Below are 23,243 nucleotides of genomic sequence, written 5' to 3' on the forward strand. Positions count from 1 at the left end.
TCAGTATTGTAATTGAATCAGCCAGCGGAATAAACGCAAGCCCAGGCCGAGGCCAAGAGACTCATCAGAGAACGCTAATAACTGCCTCCTCCTCTCTGCTTGATAAGAGCATTTTGTTTTGTTCAGCAGACACAGTGAGAGAAAGAGGTAGAGAGGAAGCGCATGATGTGTTTGATTTGAGTCAAGGCCAGTCGGTTCTGATGGCAGCATGAAGGCTCTGCTGCGCAAACAAATTACCGCTCTGTTTCCTTCACTGACACAAGAAGACAAGGAGAGTGATCTCTTGCCCCCCCCCCGCCACCTTGCCTTGCTGGTTGTGATTCTTGTTGATGAGTTTGATAGAGATCTGGATGAAGAACTTGATCTAAAGAAATTGTTTCAGTAGAATATGCAGACCTTTACCCTTTTGTGTAGAGAACTAGTAAAGTACAACATTAAAACCATCTACCTGATATTGTGTAGGTCCGCCTCATGCCGCCAAAACAGCTCTGACCCGTCTGGGCATGGACATGGGACCTCTGGGGGTGTCCATGGGGTGTGTATTGCAGGATTGGGCCTCTGTGGACCTGGCTTGTTCCGGTCAACACCTTAGGCTCTTTGTTGTGTACCCTGACATTTCTGAGTAGTTTTTGTGATGTGATGGGGCACATTGTCCAGCTGAGGGAGGCTGCTGCTGTTGGGGAGTTCTGTTGCCATGGGTGTGTGTGTGTGTGTGTATGTGTGTGCTTAGTCTACAACAAAGTAATATCCAGATGAATACCAGGACCCAAGGTTTACAGTAGAACATTGTATGGTATTGTTATTCATTTAACCTGTTAGTGGCTTTAATGTAGTTGTTTACTGACAATGAAACAAAAGAGAGAAAAGCAATAAAACCCTAACAATTGAGAAACTGGAATCAGATGATACATTCATTTTGAACTGATTAATTAACGGATTGTTTCAGCTTTACATTAAATCTTATGCTGTGATACACCACTATCTCTTCTTCCCTGAGCTGATGCTTCAGAACAGCACTAACTTTTGTGAAACTTGCTTGCAGAGTTGGCACATCCCCGCTTTTACCTCTTGACCACTACTATCTATGGCAGATCTGGTGGTTACATCTATTAGATTCATTTTGTGATCCCCTCAGGGTCCCAGTCACTTGGTTGAGAACCACTAAGTACTGATTATAAGCACCAACAACTTACAGATTTTGCCAGATTCTAGGTTTGGTATCCAGTCCAGCACTCAGAAAGTATGACTTGCAGAAAACCTGCAAAATCATTTAATTTGGCGAAGGCAACATTATGACATGTTACATCACAAATCAAATTTCCGAACGAGGCCAGACAGATACTAAAATAGGTGTGTGACAGAGCAGTCATCTGCTGGCAGTCAGCAGATCTCATGATCTCAGGAGTATGAGGTCGGTTTGCAGGAAAAGAACCTTAAAGCGGCAATCTATTTTAGATAATATTGTCCCCAAGTTTCATGAAAAACAGGGTGAAGTTGAAGTCCTTCCATGTCCTCAACCAGCAGATCGCAACACTGCTGAATACGTCTTTGAGAGGGCGATTTCTTTATCCTCAGAAGAACTTCATCATAGCAGCAGCAGGCATAAAGTATGTCGTTATTTCTGTTATTTTGTCCACCCTCTGTAGTTGTTTACAACGCTCGCTTTCATTTATGTTGCCATATCAAAGCATTGCAAATCTAGATTTATTTACCAGCGGCATCTCCTAACTCATATTTCACGGGCCTTCCACTGCTTATCCAACCAAGTGAACTCTGCATCATTCACTCTCAGCATGTGGTGGAGGATGAAATGTAGAAACGCATTTAGCAATGTTATTAATAACAGCTGTTCTGAAAAGAGGGAGCAAAATGCAAAATGGGAGGCGGGATTGAAATGTAAAGGGGAAACAGCTCAATCAACTCTGTGATCTGGTGCGTTTCAACTGTGTAAAGGGACAATTTTACGACCTCGTAGAATGTTAGGACTATTATATGTATATGGCAGTTTGATGGGGTTATTGTTTGATGAAGTTATTGATTAGTACAAATGTGCGATGATAACCAACAGAGACATTTCTTGTCATTCTGTGAATGTGTTGTAGTTATTGTCGTGATCTTTGAGGCCCAAAATGGGTACATTTGCAAAAGCATTATTAGAAAATTATGCAGTTAATGCTTTTATATCCAATTTTACAATAAATTATGGTAATGATTAAAAATTGCACAGCAATAAGAATTGTGATGGCGTCCCTTTTGATTTAATGGACACTTGGGTTGTTTCACACATCAAGATCAAATGATGTTGTGAGGAGAATTAATAACTAAAAATCAGTATTTAATCATAAAGTAAATATATGTAAAAAGTCTAGTGAGTTTTGGTAAGTGTTAATCATTTGCCTTTTTTATGTCTTACAATTTAAAGACTCAAATTCATTCCCACATTTCTTTTATACAATAGATCTTATATAGATGCAACATATGACCACAGTAGTAGTTCAGTTAGTAGTTCAGTTTAGGGTTGGGCTGGTGTAAAAAGTGGTACATACTGAAACCTAGGTAGCCCATGAATGAGAGTGTAGCGACTCCGGTCCATTTTGTGGTGGTAATGCACCTCACTGTTAAGATGTTGCCTCGTATTACTTCATCATATATAAAAAGATTATTTCAGCAACATCCATATAACAACACCATGCTGTCTAAGGGCCAAAAAATTACTTTATCATCAGTAAGACATACCAGGTTGCACCACCCTTCAACCAATTGTTATACTTAAGTAAATGCCAGAACACTTTACTTACTGTAATAAGTATAATCAAAAGTTTCGTCAGCAGTTTCCCAGCAGATGTTAAGGTATACTTGCATCTACACAACCTCACACAGCACTGACAGTGAGTCACTGCAGCAGACGTCTATATGTTCCATATTTACCCCCAGCTCCCTCTTTTTCTTCTGTCTTTGTTTTGATGTCGAGTACCGTTCGCCTACAGTACCAGCGCCATGTCAGTCTCAAGATAATACGAGATGACAGCCACAACCCAGCGCAACCCCAGTATATACAGGAGGCACCGAGGGGGACAGCACAAACCCTAACGCACACATCCCCATCTTATCCCATCGTTTCCAATCCATCAGTAAACAGAAAACAATGAAATGACAGGTCCTGGAGTGATCAAGGTTCAGCACCAACTCCAAATAACCCCCCCTCCCCCTGCTAACAGACATCACGACAGTGAGTTTCTGTCGCCTCACTCCATGGCCTGCAGCACCATACGGGGCTTTTCAGGAAACTTTCTACATCTCTGTGCAGTTCATAGTCTTAATTTATTTTGATTTAGTCCACTGGAGATTAATCTTGCAAGATAAATAAAAACATATTCATGCAATATGTACTGTAATAGATGTGTAACCAAACAAATGCCATCATATCTGTCGTACTGGGAGGGGGCCGAGTGGACACTGACTCAGTCTGACTCAACTCTACTTCATAAAAACAGAATGTTGTGCTCCTGATCTGACCATCCACACGTTCTTTTGTTTGCTGGAGTCCTAGTAATGAGAAAGAAGAAGGGAATGATCTAATGCTGCTAAAAGTAGAAAAAGTATTCCCAGTGATGCGTCCAGTTTTTACACGCCAGGAGGGTAAACACTTTCGTTTGGCAGTCCTGCCATGGCCCATCATGCACCCAGCCAAAAGTGTCAACAAACCAGGCACTGAGTGGCTGCCAGCTACAGAGGTGCTGTGCTGTTACTGACCACGACCTCTGACCTTCCTCAGGGGCAACTTTTCATGTTGGGTTCAAAGTTAGTGTCGCCTTATTATTAACTGTCTTTACATTTGGTATTCTCTCAAAAATAGGGTTGTATTTGGTAAAAATAATATGAATATTCAATCTTAAAGCACATAGATAGTTTATTTTGGGATTTCACATTCAGAGGCTTTTATGGGTAATTTTTTGATTGCTTTTGTATTATTGTATTATATGAACAGAAGCAACCCTGGGATGCAGTGGGATTTTTTTCTCTCTCTTTTTTAATGCATTTGTCAAGAAAAACCTATTTAGGGAATCCCTTTTGAGTTTTGGAATGCTGCTGTACTTTGGGTTGACTGTGTTTTCCCATTGTGCTCTCGTTGCAGGTTGAAAGTTGTGAAAGTTGAGAAATGTGCTTGGGTTTTCAGCATTGTCAAAGTTTGTGGCATGGATCCTAAAACACCAGGTTCAGCTGGTCACATGAGAACTCCAAGTTTGAATTAAATATTGTATTCTCTCTCATTTTCTTCCTCTTGCACAATGATTTACTCTGACAGATAACATTTTTTGGACGTCGGCCTTTTTCAGCTCATCATCTGTGGTACATCTGCAGCAAAACATGTTACACCAGCCTCTTGAAAGTCCTGCAGGTTAAACTGGATTAACCCAGCACTTTTAAGGCTGATTAATTCTAAGAGACTCACTATAGACGGACTTAAGAGCACTTGCCAGCCTAGCAACATAATGAGACTTCAAACCACCAATAATGCAACACTCTGTAAAACACTGTAGTTGCAATGGCACTCTCGCCATTCAAAGTTTCAGAATAAAAGTCTATGGCTAGTACTGTATTGTCACTCTCCAGAAGATGTTTTTTTCCATTTAGCATCTAAGTCTAATAATGGTAGGGAAAACCATATAAATATTTATTTATTTTTGTTTGTTTGGCCATCAATTGTCTCATTAAACAAGTCCCACTTGCGTCAGTCCCAATTTAACAGGGGCTCCTGCTGACATCTTGCAACAGGTGGTTTGAAGTCTGTAATATCTTACATCACAAAAACGAGCAGAAACGCTTAGTTTGGTCTGCTTTCCTATTTAAGATCCTTTTCCTATCATCATGGTAATTCACCCCCGCACATAGCTTGGGCCATAAAAATGTGGTTTTCACAGTTTGTTGTGGACAAACTTAACTGGCCTGCACAGACCTCACTGACCTCAGATCCATCCAGCACCTTTGGGGATGAACTGCAACGCCGATTGCAAGTCAGAGGTTATCAATCCAACATCAGTGGGTGACCTCAATAATGCTCTTGTGGCTGAATGGGAGCAAAATCCCTGCAGTCAGGTTCCAAAATCATCTGCTGCCTTCCCAGTAGAATGGGAGCTGTTACAGCAGCACAATGATGCCCACCATTTTGGAGTAAAGATGTTCAATTATCTTATACTGTATGGGTGACATGTTTGGGTGCACTTTGAGCCTCAGAAGGGACTCTAAAAGTGTGTCAGGTGAACCTAGGTTTGGCTTGAAATACCAGTAATAAACCCAAAAACTCGATCACACTGGCAGTGCATCTGTACTGTAGCTCACCTATGCTCAGACACACACACATTCATACACTGTTCCCCTACTGTTCTCTTTTACACTCACTGCCCGGCGCTGCCAGTCAAATAATTCCACTCATTATACAGGACCAACAGTTTTTAAGAAGCAAACCTTGATGAAATCATTATTATTATGACTCATAATTGGATGAAGAATGAATAATTCTTGGAATTGCAATGGCCAAAAAAGCATCCCTTGCCACATTCTCTCTGCAACCCTCCCTCTCCCATTCTTTCTCTCCCTCTCACCCACCCACTGACTCCCGCCCTCCCTCCCACTTCCTCCTCCGAGCATTAGATGAGTATGGTGGTCTAATTACTTTCTTCAGGGAGAGAATTAGCATGAGCTGTCCTGAGTGCTCTGGTCTAATGCATAAAGAACAGGCAGCGAGGGCCCAAAGTGGGGACCGGGGAATCGCAGACACTTTCTCCATTAGCCAATCACTCACACTTTAAGGGGGGTGAGGTGGGGTGGGTGGGAGGTTGGCTGGCCAAAACCTGCATCAAGTGGTCATACTTTAATAGATGAACAGCAGAAATCTGCATGATGTTGGTCTCACCAAATTTTGCATGTCAGTGGTCGTGTTTAGCGGGTGACTTACAGTACCAAAACCTGCTCGCTGATTGTCATGTTTAATAGGTGGCTTAAGAAAATCTACATATTGATGATTACAGTTAATGGATGACTTGCTTAAATCTGCATGCAGCACCATGTTTGACTTTTGCAGCTACAGCAGACTCTACAGTGCATGTCACTGACCAAGTTCCAAGAAATAATAAAAGATAAAGATAAAATGTATCTCTTATACATTTTATAAAGCACAGCACAGTTGTCCACTTATGTCCACTAATAAAGTGCTTGTCTTTGCCACTTACGGGCTCAGATTGTTATGATGTTATAGTGTTGTTATTATGGATAGGATTCCTACAGAGACAGACCTTTTTATTAAAGAGTAAGATCCTTATTGTTAAACTAGAAACACCTGTTTTATCACTACCAGACCAGATTGATTAAAAATAGCAATTTTACATTACAGAACACAGGGGTTGCCAATTTACTGCTGCCTCAACTGGTTAGTTTGTTTGTATTGTTGTGTGACTTTCAGTGGTGGAATAAGTATTCAGATTCTTTACATTAGTAAAAGTCCCACACAATAACACAAACACACCAATTAAGGCAGCAGTAGGTTAGTAACTACCATGTTTTGCAAGGTAAAATTGCTGTCTTTGTCACTGGCTTTGAACAGAGCGATAAAACAGCTTTTTCTAGTTAAGAAAACCCATGGCCATGACCAGATCACTGGAGCTTACAGCTAATTCATTAGTTTATGTATTGTCTTAAAAGGTCAGGTCAAGTGCACATATAAAATTATGGTGCCAACATAAACATAAACACATCAACATAACTTTTACTCTTTGTCTCGACTTTCCTTTCAGTGCTACATACTCATATGTCAGTTGTGTTAAGTGGCCCCATATTGTCCTGAAATTCCCAGATTACATTTAGTGTCCCAGTCTGCTGCTGCTGCTGTTATTGCTGTGTGTGTGTGTGTGTGTGTGTGAGACAGCCTGACAGCTGTGGTTGAGCAGCAGCTAGGAGGACACTGGTAGTCCAAAGAGTATAGAGCTGTTTGTTTTTAATAACATGCCAGAACAGAGGGATGTACCGAAGGGGATGAGGGATGAAGGGAGGATAAATAACCACAGTATACAGAACATCCTGCCTCCATCTTGCCGGACCTCGGGCTTTACAGCTGGACCGGCCAATATTCTGACTCATGACACCAATCTTTGCCATTAAATTGTGTTTGGATAGAAAGCAGTCAGTGTTGGGCAACATCAAAGTTCTGTCTTTTTATGGTTCTCCAGTTTATATCCTGGAGAGGCATTTGGTCTTTGACCTTTGTTACGCATAATTGATTCACTGTCTGCCATCTGTCCTGTTAATTTCCACTGATGCTATTAATTGCATCCTGTCATTGACATACTGTACGTGGAATTCAAAAGTGTGTGTGTTGAGGCAGTGACAGTGAAAACCACCTGATGTAGATGCCACAGATTTGTGATTTTTGTGTTGTTTTTTTCAGTGAAAGTCTGGTGTTTGTTATGTATGTGCACCCGGCTGATGAATCAGAATTTAACTGTGAAATCAAAGCACCACGTGAGCAGCAGTGACTCAACATTTCGTCTCCAAAAAGCTTGACTCACCCAGTGTTTGTCCTTTTGGTATAAATCGGCGCAGACTGTCAAAGTTGGCAATCATGACGGTACCATGTGCACACATTGTACTACATCAGGTTTCATGATTTCTGGGTATTGACGTCCTTGAAGGGTTACCTGTTGCTTTCAAGAGGAGCTGCCTTGTGCAGGGTACAAAAGAAATGTCTCTATGGACAAAGCTTATGAGGAGAAAATACTTGTATTTTGTGACTACTAAGCTCACACTTGTTTTATGCATGCAGTTTTATGTATGTGTGCATATTTGTGCACCTGAGGCTCTGTGTTGTTTGGTTGTTGTCGAGCAGAGCCTTGGTCTAATTGAGCAGACATCAGACTGTGATTAATATTGTTGATGAGTGCTGCCAGCAGGGGTGAAGACACAGAGAGGAAGAACTGTCAGACAAACACCCAGGTAACATCCTTCATTCCCCCCGCCTCCTCGCCGGCTCTCTCCTTCTCTGTACTCACAGGAAAGGATTCAGTGCCCCACTGGTTCACTGTTGATTACACCAATGTCTGCTTAGGCTGCTGAGTCTGCTCCGAGTCTGCCACTGCTTAATATAGAATTTACCGTGCGAGGGATCTCAGAAAAGACAGTTTTTGCACCAAGGCTTGGGTATGAATTTGACAATGACATAATTTCAATGTAAGCATTTGATGCACAGTGGCATGAGGAAGGTGGTTGGCTCCTGTCAACAAAACAAACAAGGACAAAATGTGAAAGTGAAGTTGGTTCTGTGTCTGCAAATGTCCACAGAGATCATCATCTCTGGAGGACAAAACTATTACAGAGGAAGGTCTGGTGATTTATAATTTTTACCCAATCCTGGGCAGTGGTATTCCAGCAGCTCCTGTATTCTGCTCAGTAAAATGACATTTTTTGTCAATGGAGCCTGGTAGTGATATATAGTGATGTTTCTGGTTAAACAAAAAGAATCTTACACTTTAATAAAGAGGTCTGTCTCTGTAGGAATCCTATCCATAATGTTGTCAGACACTTACAATAACAATCTGAGCCTGTCAGTGGCAAAAAGCACTTGGACAGTTGTATCATTTGTTTATGTTGCAGCAGCTGTTTGTGGTGGCTTGGCAGACCATTCTTATGTACCACTGCACCAATTCCAAAGATTTTTGTCCCCCAGGTTGAAAAAATACTTGAGTTATCCCTTAACATTGAGCTAGGGACAACTCCATGAACAGGTTTCCAGTCCATCACAGCACTGACAAACTGTCTCACAATTCCAGTGAGCTCATTTGCATGGTTTTTGAACAGTAGCCAAACATAACAATCCACTCCATTTGCATGAAATCTTTTTTTTCTGACTAATAATCAAAATAAGTGCAAAGTCTGAATAAATATTTGTCATGTAAACACCTCGGTAAGGATAACCAGCCCAATGGGAATAAAACTTCATCTCATCTAATACTGGATGGTTTAGAAACCCAAATTTTGATTACTTCCTCTCTTTTTTTGCTAGTCTTTTCTGTGCATACTTATCCACTTAAGTCAAAGACTCTCCCTTGGGTAAACGCATCACTCTGTCTTCCACTATTAAAGATTTACGAGCTCTCTTTACTACCTTTCCAAACGGCGAACATGAACAAATGTTATTGTTAGACAAAAGGCCCCTCGAGATGCTTCATTTTGCTTCCAAAGGGTTCTGAGAAAAACTTGTTTTACAAATGATTCTTTTTCTCTGTAGATTGAGCATGTACAAAAAAATGCAAGAAGTAGTCATGGTAAATCTGTGATGTTCAGTGGTGTTTTGGAAAACAAATCAAAAGCAGGCTTCTGCATTGTAACTACAGTAGTAGTGTAGTCTTGTCAGATAATACTTCAGCATAAAAACACAGCAGTAAACAGATAATACCAAGAGCTGAAAACAAGTTACTCCTTGTGTTTTTATACACACATTCTGGTATCTTTGATTTTTAAGCATGGATAAGATATTTTCAGAGCTTCATGTTCATCCCAGATATCAGTCATTGAACATTACAGTGTCTGCTGCAGACTGTAATATCATCTAACTGGAGATCTACCCAGATTTTTATGTTTATCTGCATGGCACACTTTTAATTATAACTGGCAATCAGACTTTTTAACTGCATTATCATATCCATATTAACAGTTTATTATGGTTTCATTTAATGTTGGTCATTGCCAGCGTTAGAGTCATGCTGCTATAATAATGTTATTAATTGTAATTCCTTTTAATATGACACTGAGGGCCTCTCTTTAGAAAGTGATTCCAGAGGGACTTCACTAAGCTCTCTGTGTGAGCATGTATGATGATTTATGCATGTGTGTGCACATTAATGCATGTGTGTGTATCATAGCTATCGCCATCAACCTGTGTGTGTGTGTGTGTGTGTGTGTGCGCGCCTGTGTGTACTTTACTGGTCTTATCATATAATTAAGTGGCATTTAATAGACTGTTCTTAAACTCAGTGATGTCTTCACAAACAGGAGAAGAGAGGCTTTACAGTATATAATCAGTTAAATTGTCAGTGGATATTAACATTATCTGCTCTCCCCCGTAATGTGATTTCTTTATTATGTTTCAAATTTCATTAAATGGCAATATCTGAGCCAGAATAATTAAGCAAATATTGGCCCAGAGATCCTGGAACGCCGGCATTTATGACACCCAATAAAAACATTATTAAAGGGGGTGATTCCCGTTGAAAGATGGTAAACATCAAGCTGTGTCACGTCGCTCTCAGACGCCATATAAGAGAATACAGAGGGAATTGGGAGGAGAAGGGAATGGTGGCGATGAAGGGGATGAGGGGAAGACAGATTATGTTTGACAGACAGATAAAAGGAGGGGAGAGCAGCCATGATGAGGACAGCTGAAGAAGGGAGGAAAGGTCACAGATGGATGAGAAAAGGACAGAGTGCAAAAAAATAAAAAAGGGGGAACCAGGGCAATAATGACTGGATGATGACAGGCTATGGCTGATAACAGTGATTGGAAGGAAAGACAGGATGGATGTAAGGTTTGTGGTGGAGACCAGAGGCAGAGAAATGAGTGGAAGGAGTGAGGAAAGCAAAGGAAGGGAACATATGAAATGGAGGTGTGAGATGGAAGTGGAGGAAGAAAGGGAGGACCCCAACGCAACATGAGATGAAGAGGATTAAGGGATTGCACACATCAAGGACTGGAAGAAAGATATGTGGGGGAAGAAGAATGAGTGATTGAAGATGGGAGGAGGCAAAAGAGGGGAAGGAGGGGGCGACCGAGCAACAGAGGAAGCGGTGGTTGTGCAGGAAGAGGCCTGCTAAACCTAGATAGCACACGGAGGGGATGGCAGGAGAAAACATGGAGTGAAGTCTTGAGGACTTGAGGATATCTGAGGTTTAATTCTCCCTATAGGCTCCTTAAATACTGCCCGCGGAGGGACCAATCGCACCGACATTACGTGATTCACGTATGTTTAAGCTCAGATGCCGGGCCAATGGATCATGCTTGACTAGCTTTCTCTCTGTGAGAAGTATACGGAAGGATGGCAGCAACGTTCAAGCCAATTAGAGGAGCTCTGAGCCAGTTTTTAGTGTGAGATAAAGCTGAGCTCTGCCTCTGCTGGCAGATTGGGTGATGGATCGCAGACGACACACACACACACACACACACACACCTACACACACACATTCATCCACACACATCACACTCGACATGAAGTGAGAAGGCTAGTGAGTCTCCATCTGGACTGTCCGCGGCTATCTTTCTTCCTCTTCGTCTTCTCTCGCTTCATCTTTTTTTTTTTTGCCTCCATGCACACAGGGATGTTCTGTTTCTCTGTCCAAATTTGGCTGGAGCTTGGCTTCGATCCCCTGTTTAATAAAACTGAAGCTGTACGTGTAGATAGAGAGGGAGAGCTGCAGGATGGATGAATGGATGGATGGATAGATGGATGGATGGATGGGTAGGTGGGTGGGTTGGGCCGGTGTGCGAGACATCATCGGGCTTTAATATGTGCTCTTCCTCTCATATCCTTGCTTGTTTTAATATGAATAGCTACTTGTGGAGGGGAATGAATTCATAGCTGCACGCAGAGCACTACCAGCGTTATTGGCTGCAGCGTTGAGTGGCAGCCTCCATATGTGCCAGAGCAGCTTTGCAAAGGATATAATAATAAACCCCTGTGAGAGGTGGCAAATAAAAACAACAGGGATAAAAGTACATCATATCATAACCTGGTTCTCTGGAAAATTACCCTCCCCACCCCCACCTCCTTGGAGGCTTTTTGCATTCTTCCAGATTATTCTCCTCATCTTCATCCTCATCCTTCTCCTCACTTATTTTTTTCATCATCACCCTAACAAGCACACATTTTCCATAATGTCAATCCTCTGAAGGTACCTCTACCTCCCAAGGGGGGAGCTGCAGCAGAACAATGCTTTCATCTGCTGTCCTTTCCCCCATTTTTTTTTTTTTTACTTCATCACCTCTTCCTCCTCCTTGACAAGTGTCATTCAACGTTTGTGTCCTTCTATCAGTACCTAGAATATTTCATTCCCTCCTGGTTTGTTAATGTTTTTTAAGGAGAGTTTCTGCCCCAGATGTGGTGAACATCAGCTAAACACAACCGCCAAGTGCAAGCTGAAAAATATATTCAGCTTTGTTCCTGTAATGTAACCCATTCAATTATTTTCACCAACTCCTCTAGAGAATGCCTCAAATCAAATTTCCCAGACCCCCCGCACCCTCCCCCAAATCTGGCAGACAACAACTTCATAATGTTCCAGAAATAACATGACCAGTGGTAACCTTGTGTGCCTTGGGTCAAGATTTGATTTTCTAGCTTTCATCACAAAGAACTGAGAGGGAAGTTATTCTGGAAGTCAATGTCTCGGACAGTCAGTTGATGCTTTGTTGCCTGTGCCTTACAATTTAGGATCGTTTTATCTTTTCTGTTGAACATGACAGAAAGTTGTAACGATCATAGCACTGCAGTACTGGTGCTATGAAGCTAGCAGTAAGCTAACTTGCAGGTAAGCTTGCTAGCTTCAAACAAGGGGCATTTCAGAACACACACACACACACACACAGGTACAACATCTCCTTCAGTAGTATATAGTATAAAACTCATACTTCCTCTGTGCTTTCTCCAAGCTAGTTAAAGGGCTTCAACACCAAGTTCAGATAATTTGCATTTTGTCAGTAAAATCACTGCACTTTTTTTCTTTTTGCTGCCTTTAGAGGCTGTAAACTTTTACAAACACATTCATGTGTCTGCTATCAGAAACTTCTGTTAGTGCTCTTCCATATAGTACAAAGTGCACACTATGTACTTACCTACATTATGTGTGAATTTTGACAAGGAAGTATTGTATTGCAACCCCTGTTTCCCCTGTTTCACACGACATGGAAATTATGCTGCTGTCTGTGTCGCCAATGTGTCTGCCAGTTTGAAAATAGCTTGATGGCCCCTCCCCTTCCACCACATAGTCACATAGTCTGCTGATATATTTTCAAAGTCTTTTGAACTGATCTATAGTTCAGCATTACTCTTGAACCTGCTGGATCTGATTCCAGCAGTTTAAGCCACTGACTATCACTCTAGAGGGACATTGTACCTGTTGGGATGGCCATTGAGTATTTAGACAATGTGAAAGGGTTTCATTGGAATCAATAGGCACCATCTTGGAACTTTGGTATCATTTTCTACAAGGGAATCCTCCTTTCTGTTTAGATAAATTCAGTTTGGTGTGAAATCTACCTGTTAAAAAATGCTGCTGTGTCCCTTGAAGTCAAGTATCAGTACAAAGTAGTCATTGTGAGAGTTTGTCAGTCGCTGAGCAAAAATGAAAAATAACAAGCCGAGGGATGGATTGTTTTTGTTTACTGTTTGTCACTGGCTTGAGATGGTTTAATAATGTAAGAAAAGGAGCAGTTGAACCTGGGGGCCATGCATTTTACATCTCTTCATGCTTTAATTAAAGCAGTGACTTCAGTGGGACACACGAAAGAGGGGCTCATATCTGCACACCCACGCAGGAAAACACACACATAAGCACACATGTACTACACACGCACACACACGCACACACCTTTGACAGCATAATAATTGAGCCTACATCTCGCGAATCTGGGTCACAGCAACACAGCATACACATCCTTTGATGTGTCATTAGGCTTCACGATTTCCTCGAATGCAGCGCTATTCAGGAAAGAAATTTCAGGTTGGCCAAGTCATACCAGGAGAATAATTTGGCATCTGTGAATGGTTATCATCGGTTTGCACAGAATTCTGGATGTGATACAATATTCACTTTGCGTCCAAATCTCCTCAAATGCCTGTGCTGCTTTATAGTTTTTAATCTATATTCATTAAGACATGCTAACAAGTGTCATTCTCTTTTTTTTCTATCCATCTCTTCCCTCATCCAGTGTAATCAGCAACATTTTAACCTGCACCATCAAGGTACTGATTATACAGACGTACACACTGTTACGCACACATACACACAATATGGCGGATTCCTCTAATCTCTGCTCCTTTCTTCCTGTTGTAATCAAACATCTTCAGTCATAATTGAAGTGGCGATAGCAGAAAAAGACGAGGAAATTGAGACAAAGTCCACTGGCTTTCATCGTGATTATGAGTCCTGAGGAACAGACTTGGTGTGTTTCTGTGTGTGTGTGTGTTTCCTGAGCTGTAGCTTCAGGACAAATGTAGGTAACAAGATGCAGTCTCATCAAATGCCAGATGAACACTTAAAAATATTTTAACTTCCTGCTTCAAGCTTGTTGTCTCACCCCTGAACACTCACAGACATGCTCATGAACATTTTTGTTATGATGATGAGAAGAAGCCGGGATCAGAAATGAATTGGTATTATTCTGGAATCTATTGCGTAAACACTCATAATTGCCAATTTAATTGCTAACAGAAGAGGAGACATAAAAAAAAAAAAAAACATTAACTCAAGTGTCTGAATTATTTCGACTTTGCCCTGTCGCATCAAATTAGTTTAATGACTTTTTTTTGGTGGGAATCTATTTTTTTATGTATTAAATCCTGCCATCTCCCTATTTAATGTCATTTATATGATGATTTGGGTTTTATTAGTGGGAATGAATGAATCTATTAGCAGTGTAGGGGGCCCCCCCATCAGTGGAAAGCTAGCCTGCCTGCAGCTGCCTGGTGAGGCTTCACAAGATGATACATCTCCTGCTAGGTTGGCTTAGCACGCACACACATATACAGACACACACTTCATCAGAGATGGAAAAGATACTGTTGCTGCTTTATCCCCGCTTCTGGCTGCTTCTCAGCCCATGATGGCAACTTAACCACCCACTGTATCTGCAGCTGAGGTAACACCGGAAAGCAATAACGCTGATATCCGAGGTTAAAGGTGCCAGATTTTGACAAGCTATGTCATCATTATCAGCCTGTATGTGTGTGTGTGTGTGTTGGGGGGGGGGGGCTCAAGGTATTTTCTTTCACAAATCCTTGGCTGAGACGCAGCAGGCATAGAACGTTTGAATCTTGCTGTGTGATATAAGGTGTTAGCTTTAGGTTTTCATCTAAATCTGCCTAAAGGGCAGAAATACTCCATGATTTTAGCTGTAAGTCAAACCCTGCGATCCTAATATAGCCAGGGGAAACAACAGCCTCTGCCATAATCAGGCGCCAGCACGATAAGCCCTTGGAATCTGAAATGTGTTTCACCCCCCTCCTCCTCTGCCACAAGATTCATTTCACAAATGCAACTCTAAAAAGAGCAAAGGGTTGCACAGGACAAGAAGAAGAATAAGAAGAAAGAGAGGGAAAAAAGCATCCATCACTCTGAGGCTCTATCAAATCCATCTGCCGAGGTGTATTATTTGAGACATACTCCTTATCCTCTCTTTTCAAGTACGTCTCTTTGCATTTTTTTAGCATGACCAGGTCATCAAAGGATCAAAGCGCTGGCGGTGCAGCAAACCAGGGACTATTTAACATCTTAACAGGTAGAGAAAAGGATATCTAGCCCAGCGTAAGGCTTGTCTGGCAAGGCAGGGTAGGATAGGTGGGTGTAAGGAGAGGCAGTTGAGCTATTGTGGATACACAGGTGCTGCATGGAATATTGTCATATCATGTACCATGTAAATGTTCAGCAGTATTGTATAATTAATCAAAAAAGACTGACAGTCTCCTCCATCTTCTGCGCTGTGTTTTAGGTTGTTGTCAACAGGTTGTACATGTTTGAAGGTTTTGTTAGATAGCTCTGTGACACTCCACAGGCCCCAAAAGTTTTCGCCTCTCTTTGCTCTTCTTGTAAAGCAAAAAAAAAAAGAAAGAGGAGAGAGAGGTAGACTTTCTTTTTTTGTTGCAGGAGACCATGTCATCTATGGAAAATATGGAAGGTGGAAACTGCTGCACATAGCACCTTTTGTCAGCAGTCTGTGATAGAAACATGAATGCTCTAACATAGCAAAGTGAATTCATGAAACTTATTCACAGAAAATGCTTTGCCACACTGAGGCTGTTTTGGATTTCTGGACTTTTTTAGGATGAAGATGACATGATACAGCAACATGAGTGTGATGATAGAAAATGTCATAGCTAATTGAAGAAATGAACAGTAAATGGAAACTTTTTGCATCTGTACTTTGTTTTGACAATCAGCTGTTATACTGGAAGAAATTAATTCAAAGAGGGACTAATGTATGAATTCCTCAGTTAGACCAAAATGCATTGCAACAAGGGATGCCATGGTGGAAGTTTTCCCACCGGGTAATAGACTTGTGACAACACCAGACATCCAGATGCTGCCACCCCCACCAGACAAAGTTTGCACATCGCCTCATTAATGTGATCAGGTTCCCTTTCAGTGTTGGGTTTTAAATCTGAAATATTGCCAAATTGGCGCTTCTGTGTTTTGCTTTGACGCCAAATCGTCCACTCATCTTGTCGGCCAGCTCTCCTCTTGTCACGTCATCAGACTCGGCTACTATGAACTGTAGTGTCTGACTAATTATTGAAAACTATTATTTTACAAATTAAAGAGATTTTTATTTGATGAGTATGGATGTGATTGTTGATGCGCAAAAATGAACCAAATGTTTTCTGCCTGTAAAGTTGGTGTGTGTCTGGCCAGGGGTATCGTTATGTTGTGTTAGAAGTGAATCAATTTTCAACTCAACTTAAAAAAAAATCTCTTCTGCTTTCAGACTGCTGCTGTCCTTGATCTTACCACCTACCCGCATAACCACAAAGACCGCTCAAGTCCAGGAACGCTCTCTGCGGTCATCCCGAGGTCGTTCAGGAAGCACAAGCAGCCATGGCACGATGAGGAAACGCAGACAGGTAAACTGAGTGACACTCAATCACAGAATAACTTCCTGAAAAGCGCTTCACATCAAACATGTCCAACACCTAACTGTAAGTAGATCTAAGATGATGTTTTCCTTTAAATCCAGGCATAAACAGATTTTCCCCCAAAAAATAACCTCTGCTCCATCCAACATGTATTCAGACTCCCCCCTCCCTTCTCCCATCAATCTCACTCTCTGTCTCCTGTTCTCCTCCCCTTCTGTCTTGAAATCCCTTTTTTCCCACCCTGCGTCTTTGTGTTTCCACGTCTCTGTCTTTCTTTATCTTCCCCCTTTAAAAAGGGCCGATTCCTCCTCCTTTGTTAATGTGACAAATCTACTCTAATGACTCTGCAGTGGCTCCAGGCGTCTCTCTCGCGCTGAAAAGCTAACCCCCTTTTCTTCAGACCCTTCAGTCACTCCCGCACATTATTCCGCCCTCTCTCTATAGTCTTTTTAAGTCTATGCGAAATTTTTTGACAAACTCGGTCTTCTGAAAAACAAAATGAAAAGATTGCCTTGGTCTCATTCATTTCCTCCCTACCAGCACCTCCCTCCACCGCTGCCACCGCCTCCCCGACTACAATGACAGACTTTGTGCATCACAGACTGCTGTCATGTTGATGTTTCTGTCATAAAACAAGCATGCGACTCAAGCTATTGTGACATTCATGTCTGACACTTGAAACTCTTTGAGAAGCTCATCCTACTCAACTCAGAGTTCTCTCATAGGTGTTCTTTTTTGGCTTTTACATCCTGCACTGCGCCAGGAGGCTATATCGAGTTGAGTCCTGCGACTCAGAGAAGTTGAGCAGGTGGCCACACGCTCTCATTCTCTGTCAGCTCACTCCTACAACCTCTCCATTTCTACATGGCACGATATGCATCACTGCTATAGCAACAATTGCCTCCCTTAGCCCACAGAAAGAGGAGAAGGGAAGGAAAGATCTTGGCTGCGATCTAAGTTAGTCAACATCTTAGAGAGTGAGATATGTAAGTGCATTTGGGGGGTGGGGGGGTCTGTCTTTCTCTCTGCCATCACTCAGAGCATGGATGTGGCTACATAATGAAATGTTTTAACCTCAGAGCACGAGAGAAGAAATAGGAAAAAATCGGAGAAAGGAAGGGAGTTGGAAAGAAGAGGGAAGATCTCTTTCCTCCTTACTCTCTTCCTGTCAGAGGTGGCGGTGCATCGCATTTGATGCCTGCGATAAGACTCTGTGTGGCTAATGAGGAACGCACGAGGCACACTCATTAAACTGTGTGTGTATATATATATATATATATATATGTGTGTGTGTGTGTGTGTCTGTGAGTGTGTGTGTGTGTGTGTGAGAGAGAGTGTGTGAACAAAGTGCAAATGAGAAAGGGGGGAGAAACTCATTAGAATTCACTCGTTCTCAAAGGCCAAGTTAGTGAGGAGAATGGAGCCATGGCCAAGCAGCCTGTTGCACCTTTTGTTAGCACGGAAACATGAAATAACTTACACACACAGATTCATAAATGTATACAGTGACGTTCAGCTGAAAAGTTGCTGTGGCATATATTTTGTGGTTAGAGTTAACAGGGCACATTCATCATATTCATACCATTCCAAAAATCTACTCTGAAAAATGTCCAAGTATGGCTTGTATTATGTCAGGTGGAGAAGGCTAAAGACGTAGCATTGTGCAATGTTATATCTCATTAAAACAACCAGCATCTTCATACATCAAAATGTCTCACTGGAATTAATCCTGGTGAGAACAAACAGTTTGGCATTTTGGTACTTGTGCTTGTTTGCTGTCCTAATTGGCATCAGTTTTATTTGGTACCATTTTAGCTCAATAAAGATTACAGTCAGGAGGAAGACAGAATATCTCTGTGAAAAATGAAACTTTCTCCAGTGTGGTCTTACACTTACAGATTGTGTCTTGTTATCTGATGTTGATATGATGGTGTAGTTTTACAGCAGTTAGGTGTGAGGGTGCGACAACACTCTGAGCAAAAGCCAGATGATGTGTTGGGCATTAACACTTGACAGACTTGTGACTGCTCTTTTCAGTAAAAAGTAGTTGCACTATTGCAGTAATGTGCAAGTTACCTTGACATTTGGGAGTCGGCTTGTTTGCTGTTTCCCAGGAGTTTGATGGAGGGTTGGCATCAGTTAAGCCTCTATGTGTTGAGTGGAAAGAGAGCATGTGTTTCCACCAGTTTTCAACAGAGCAGTTGTCATCAGGGCTGTGTCATTAACACAGGGCGTTGCACAATGTAAGACGATAAGTAAACAGCTAGCAGGATGGTGGATTGCATTGATTACCTGAGAGGGTTTGTACTGTTATCACAGATATTTGCCCGTAGACCGCTGCATGCTCTTTTCAAGTGATCACATAACTTCTCCATCCTCTCCAACCCATAGTAATGCCTACTGATATTGTCAATTAAATAAATAAATAAAAAATTTACTATTTTCCGTTTCCAGCTGTGAGCTGCATTTTCACATTCTGAACCATTTTCTCATTGGTCAAAATGCACCAAATGGTTCAAAATTAGTATGTGAGGACAGGACGTCTGGAGAGCTGTGTGCAGTTACCCAGTCTAAGCTAGCTTGCTTCAAATTGTAGGGCTGCCGGTTAAACCACAGTGTCTCATTTTCTATTGCTACATGTGTTATGTACAAAAGATGCACTGTGATGTATGTGTGTGCAGAAGCTTTGGTGTTGGTGAGTCACTTCTATCACATCACACATCTTTGTGCCAAGCTAACCATGACAGAGACTTACAGTACGTCTTCTAGACTCTGAGACAAAACTGAATGTGATCTTGTTAAGTGCCTTGGTTAAGTATTTGTTGATATGCAGACTTTACCTAAACATGATGATCTGTTATGTAATAAACTGTTTTGATTGAATGATTAGCTTAGCTTAGTCTTCCGAAGAAGACCTACTGCACTGCTTTGATCAGTGTAAGACCTGAATGCAGTGGTGTGTTGATGCAGAAATGGGAGTTTGTTGAAGGAGAAAGACGTTGAAAAATGTTTATGTTCAATAAAATTGTATTACAGCATCAGTCTCGTTTTTTAATAGCCATACCTCGTATGTTGTTTTTAGTAAAATGAAATTTCCTAGACTTTTGTTATTATAGACAGAAACATAAACTTGTTAGCTCACTGACAGTGTTGCTAACTAATGAGCTACTGTGTAACTATTTCCTCAGAGGTCAACAGTATCAGCTATTAGTTTTCTGTGGATCAGTAGTGCAAAATCCTGGGTCAAAGCTCCTGCCATTACCTAATTCCCTGATTGTAACAATTTAATAGGAATCAATCATATTTTAAACGTACAAATAGTGAAATAAAGTGAACTTTAATGGCCAAAATCATTTGAAATATACAAATGATAAATGCTGGTCAAACACACACACCTCCCTCTCATGTCAGTTAGTAGGTGAACACCTTCACCACTCTCCTTCCAGTGTCACTGATGTCATTTAATTAAACGTGGTTTCTCAGTCTTGTGTGTCCTGGTTCCAAACACAGTGTGTTGTTCAAAGTGTCTCCTCCGCTCCTGTAATGAGCAGAGCTGATTCCACTGAGAGCTGCGCTTCTTCTGCTTCTCCTGGTGACTCCACCACCGTCTACCACTGAACTCTCTCCCACTCCGCCCAGCACTTCAGAGCTGAGCACACAGTAAATAGTCTTTGAGGTTTCATGTACTGGGGGGCTTTTGTGAGTTGCTATGATTTGTGTGTGTGAGTGTGTGTGTGCAGTGAAGGAGACATTATAGAGTAGTGTTGTGTATATGAAGACTATTTACACATGAAATTAGTTTTACATGACAATTAAAGCTTATTTCAAAGGCTACAAGAAATGATTGTTATTTAATTGGACAGTTAATCAGTTTTTGATTAATCATTTTATCTAGAAAATGTCAGAGTAGGGATTACAAGATAATGTAAATCACATGTCAGTCAGTCTTTCAGAGTTTCATTTCAGCAGCATCATTGTCCCCTGCTCTGTCTTAAAGCTGTCAGAAGGAATATCACTTAAGATGTCTTCAGAGCATAGGTCAATATAGAAGTCTTCCACTGTCCTCCATCTTCCAACAAGTTAAATGATGTTGTAATGAATTTAAATGAAGTACTTTCATGATAGAGTTAAATAAAGTACTGTTGTAATGAAATTAATCAAAGATTCACAGGCTGCAGTGTTGATGTAGCTGCTGTAAACTTGCAACTTCTGGTAAGGAGATGGTTAGCAGTTAGCTTTTTGTGGAAAGCTAAACCGTTAACGATTATTCACTGTGAGCTGAAAACTGTTGACTTTGGGCTATCATTTAATGATAGCCCAACAGGTTCAACAGGTCTTCGTTCATGCACCAATGCTAACAGGCTGAGCGGCTAGCTCCCAGGCTTACAGTTAGTAGCTAGCTGTCATTACATAAGCTCAGTGTAAATGAGAAATATAAATTTAGGACTCATCTTAAAAAATAGAATTGCGATAGTTACGTGAAATGAGTTTTTTCCTCCTAGCACTGTCAGATAACTGAGAAATAAATTGATTTCAACAAAACTACCCAATTGTGCTGTACATATGAATTCAGGGGTTATGTACAGAGTTTGGGACACAGAGTGTGTTTTTCAGCCAGGCGATAGTGTGTGTCCTGTCTTTGGCAGTGGATGCAGGCGTGTAGTGTTTATTATAATGAGGGATATGTCTATAATCAGTATCAATATTTATTCAATAGCAGGGATTATTCCTTACAGAGAGATTATTCCAACAAAGACTTAAAGAACTACCTTGGTAAACCTTTCAAAGTGCTACCACACTGCACACCCCAGCCTCTGTGCTTGTGGAGCTAATTTGAAAGGATTGATTGTTCTTATAATTGTATATATCTATATATCTTTTTTTTCTCCTTTTTTGTTAAGGTTCCTTGTGAAAATGCAGCACGTTCCTAAAACACAATATCTGTCTGATTCTGGTAGTCAGTGGGTGAGCTCCAAGATTACATCCCAGCAGACGTCTCATATTTCAGCTACCAAGAATTTTCTACTTTCGAGATTTTTCAAGGTTCAGTGATCGCTAAGATATGATGAGAGAGGGGGGAGAAGGAGATAGGGTGGGGGATGGAGGGAAGATGAGGGAGAATAGTAGGAATTCGCCTCAGTTCAAGTTTGTGTCGGAGTCAAAGTCAAACAGTTACATTTAGAAACCGTGGTAAGAGGAGACATTGTTTACTCTGCAGCAAAGCAAAGCTCAGCAGGTCGTGCCAACAGGCATCGCAGAGCATTGTGGGAGGCTTTTTCTGGAGCCTGGTTGTCGTCATCGGTTTGTACATCGCACCCATCCGTGTGAAATATTAATGAAGCCGAAATAAATTTTTAACGCACATTCTCTTCATCATCCTCCCACCTACCTCTGTGTGAGACAATGTGCCAGTGACATACAATAAAGCACAAATTCAGAGCCAGATACGCACACACACACACACAAGCTTCAACAAGCATGTCATCCTTCCACCTTCAGAGGCTTTATTAAGGGTATAATCATCAAAGAGGAGAGGCAGAAAGCTTTGTCGCAATTGTATAACAAAGCAATCACAGGCAGTCGATGACCGAGTTGTTGACAGCGGCAGCAGCAGTCAGTTGGTGCTCTGTTTTTGAGTGCGTGTGTGTGCGCTTGTGATTCTGTAAACTCCCGACATGGGATGCAAGGTGCTCTCACACACTCGCGATGTGGTTTGATTCTCCCCGTCGAGCAGGGTGACCTGGCATTTCGGTGACTTTTAGAGGTGTTACCATGCTGACATATTGCTCTCTCATTTTCCCAGAGTGCCCCCCCGCCTTCCTCTCCCTCCCTTTCTCACACTCACCATGTTTCATACATCTTTTGTTGTCTGCCTTATTTACTTCACTTCAGACTTGGGTTTGGCTCATAGGTATTTTTACAAGTCTTAATAGCAACATGTTGTTTGTTTGTGTCATTATTTGTGATCATTAACACTAAGAAACTTCATATGTATACAAGAAAACCAGAAAACCAACATCGGGATTAAATTACACTGATACACATTAAATACATTTTACTTTTTGAGTAAAAACTACATATAGTACACTTGATTTTAGCCTATGTCGTGGAAAATCAGTGATGTCCCTATGTTTCCCAAAATGTTCTAATGATCTCTGTATAGTAAATTTGGATGCCTTTCTGTGTTTTTATGAAATGTGAGTGATTCTGAAGAGCAACATTAAAAAACTACCAATTTAGAATAAATCATGGTTGATGAGAAGATATGGTTTTCGCGAAGTCTGTGATTGGTCAGTTATCCACCAGAGCCAAAGCCAAATATACCAACAACCATTGAGTGACAGAACAGACCCA

The 23,243-nt window shown here is 41.3% G+C and overlaps 1 long non-coding RNA gene across 2 annotated transcripts in view; it reads left to right on the top strand.

Moving 5' to 3' along the window:
* The window catches only part of LOC108895904 (uncharacterized), a 229,066-nt gene that overhangs the window by 75,775 nt on the left and 130,048 nt on the right, over positions 1–23,243 (top strand). For both annotated transcript variants that reach the window (XR_007815071.1, XR_001963042.2), the window contains exon 3: positions 16,742–16,877. This is a non-coding gene — a long non-coding RNA (uncharacterized LOC108895904). The remainder of the gene's footprint in view (positions 1–16,741; positions 16,878–23,243) is intronic.

Source organism: Lates calcarifer, linkage group LG18 (genome assembly GCF_001640805.2).
Source record: "Lates calcarifer isolate ASB-BC8 linkage group LG18, TLL_Latcal_v3, whole genome shotgun sequence".
Taxonomy (NCBI): Eukaryota; Metazoa; Chordata; class Actinopteri; family Centropomidae; genus Lates; species Lates calcarifer.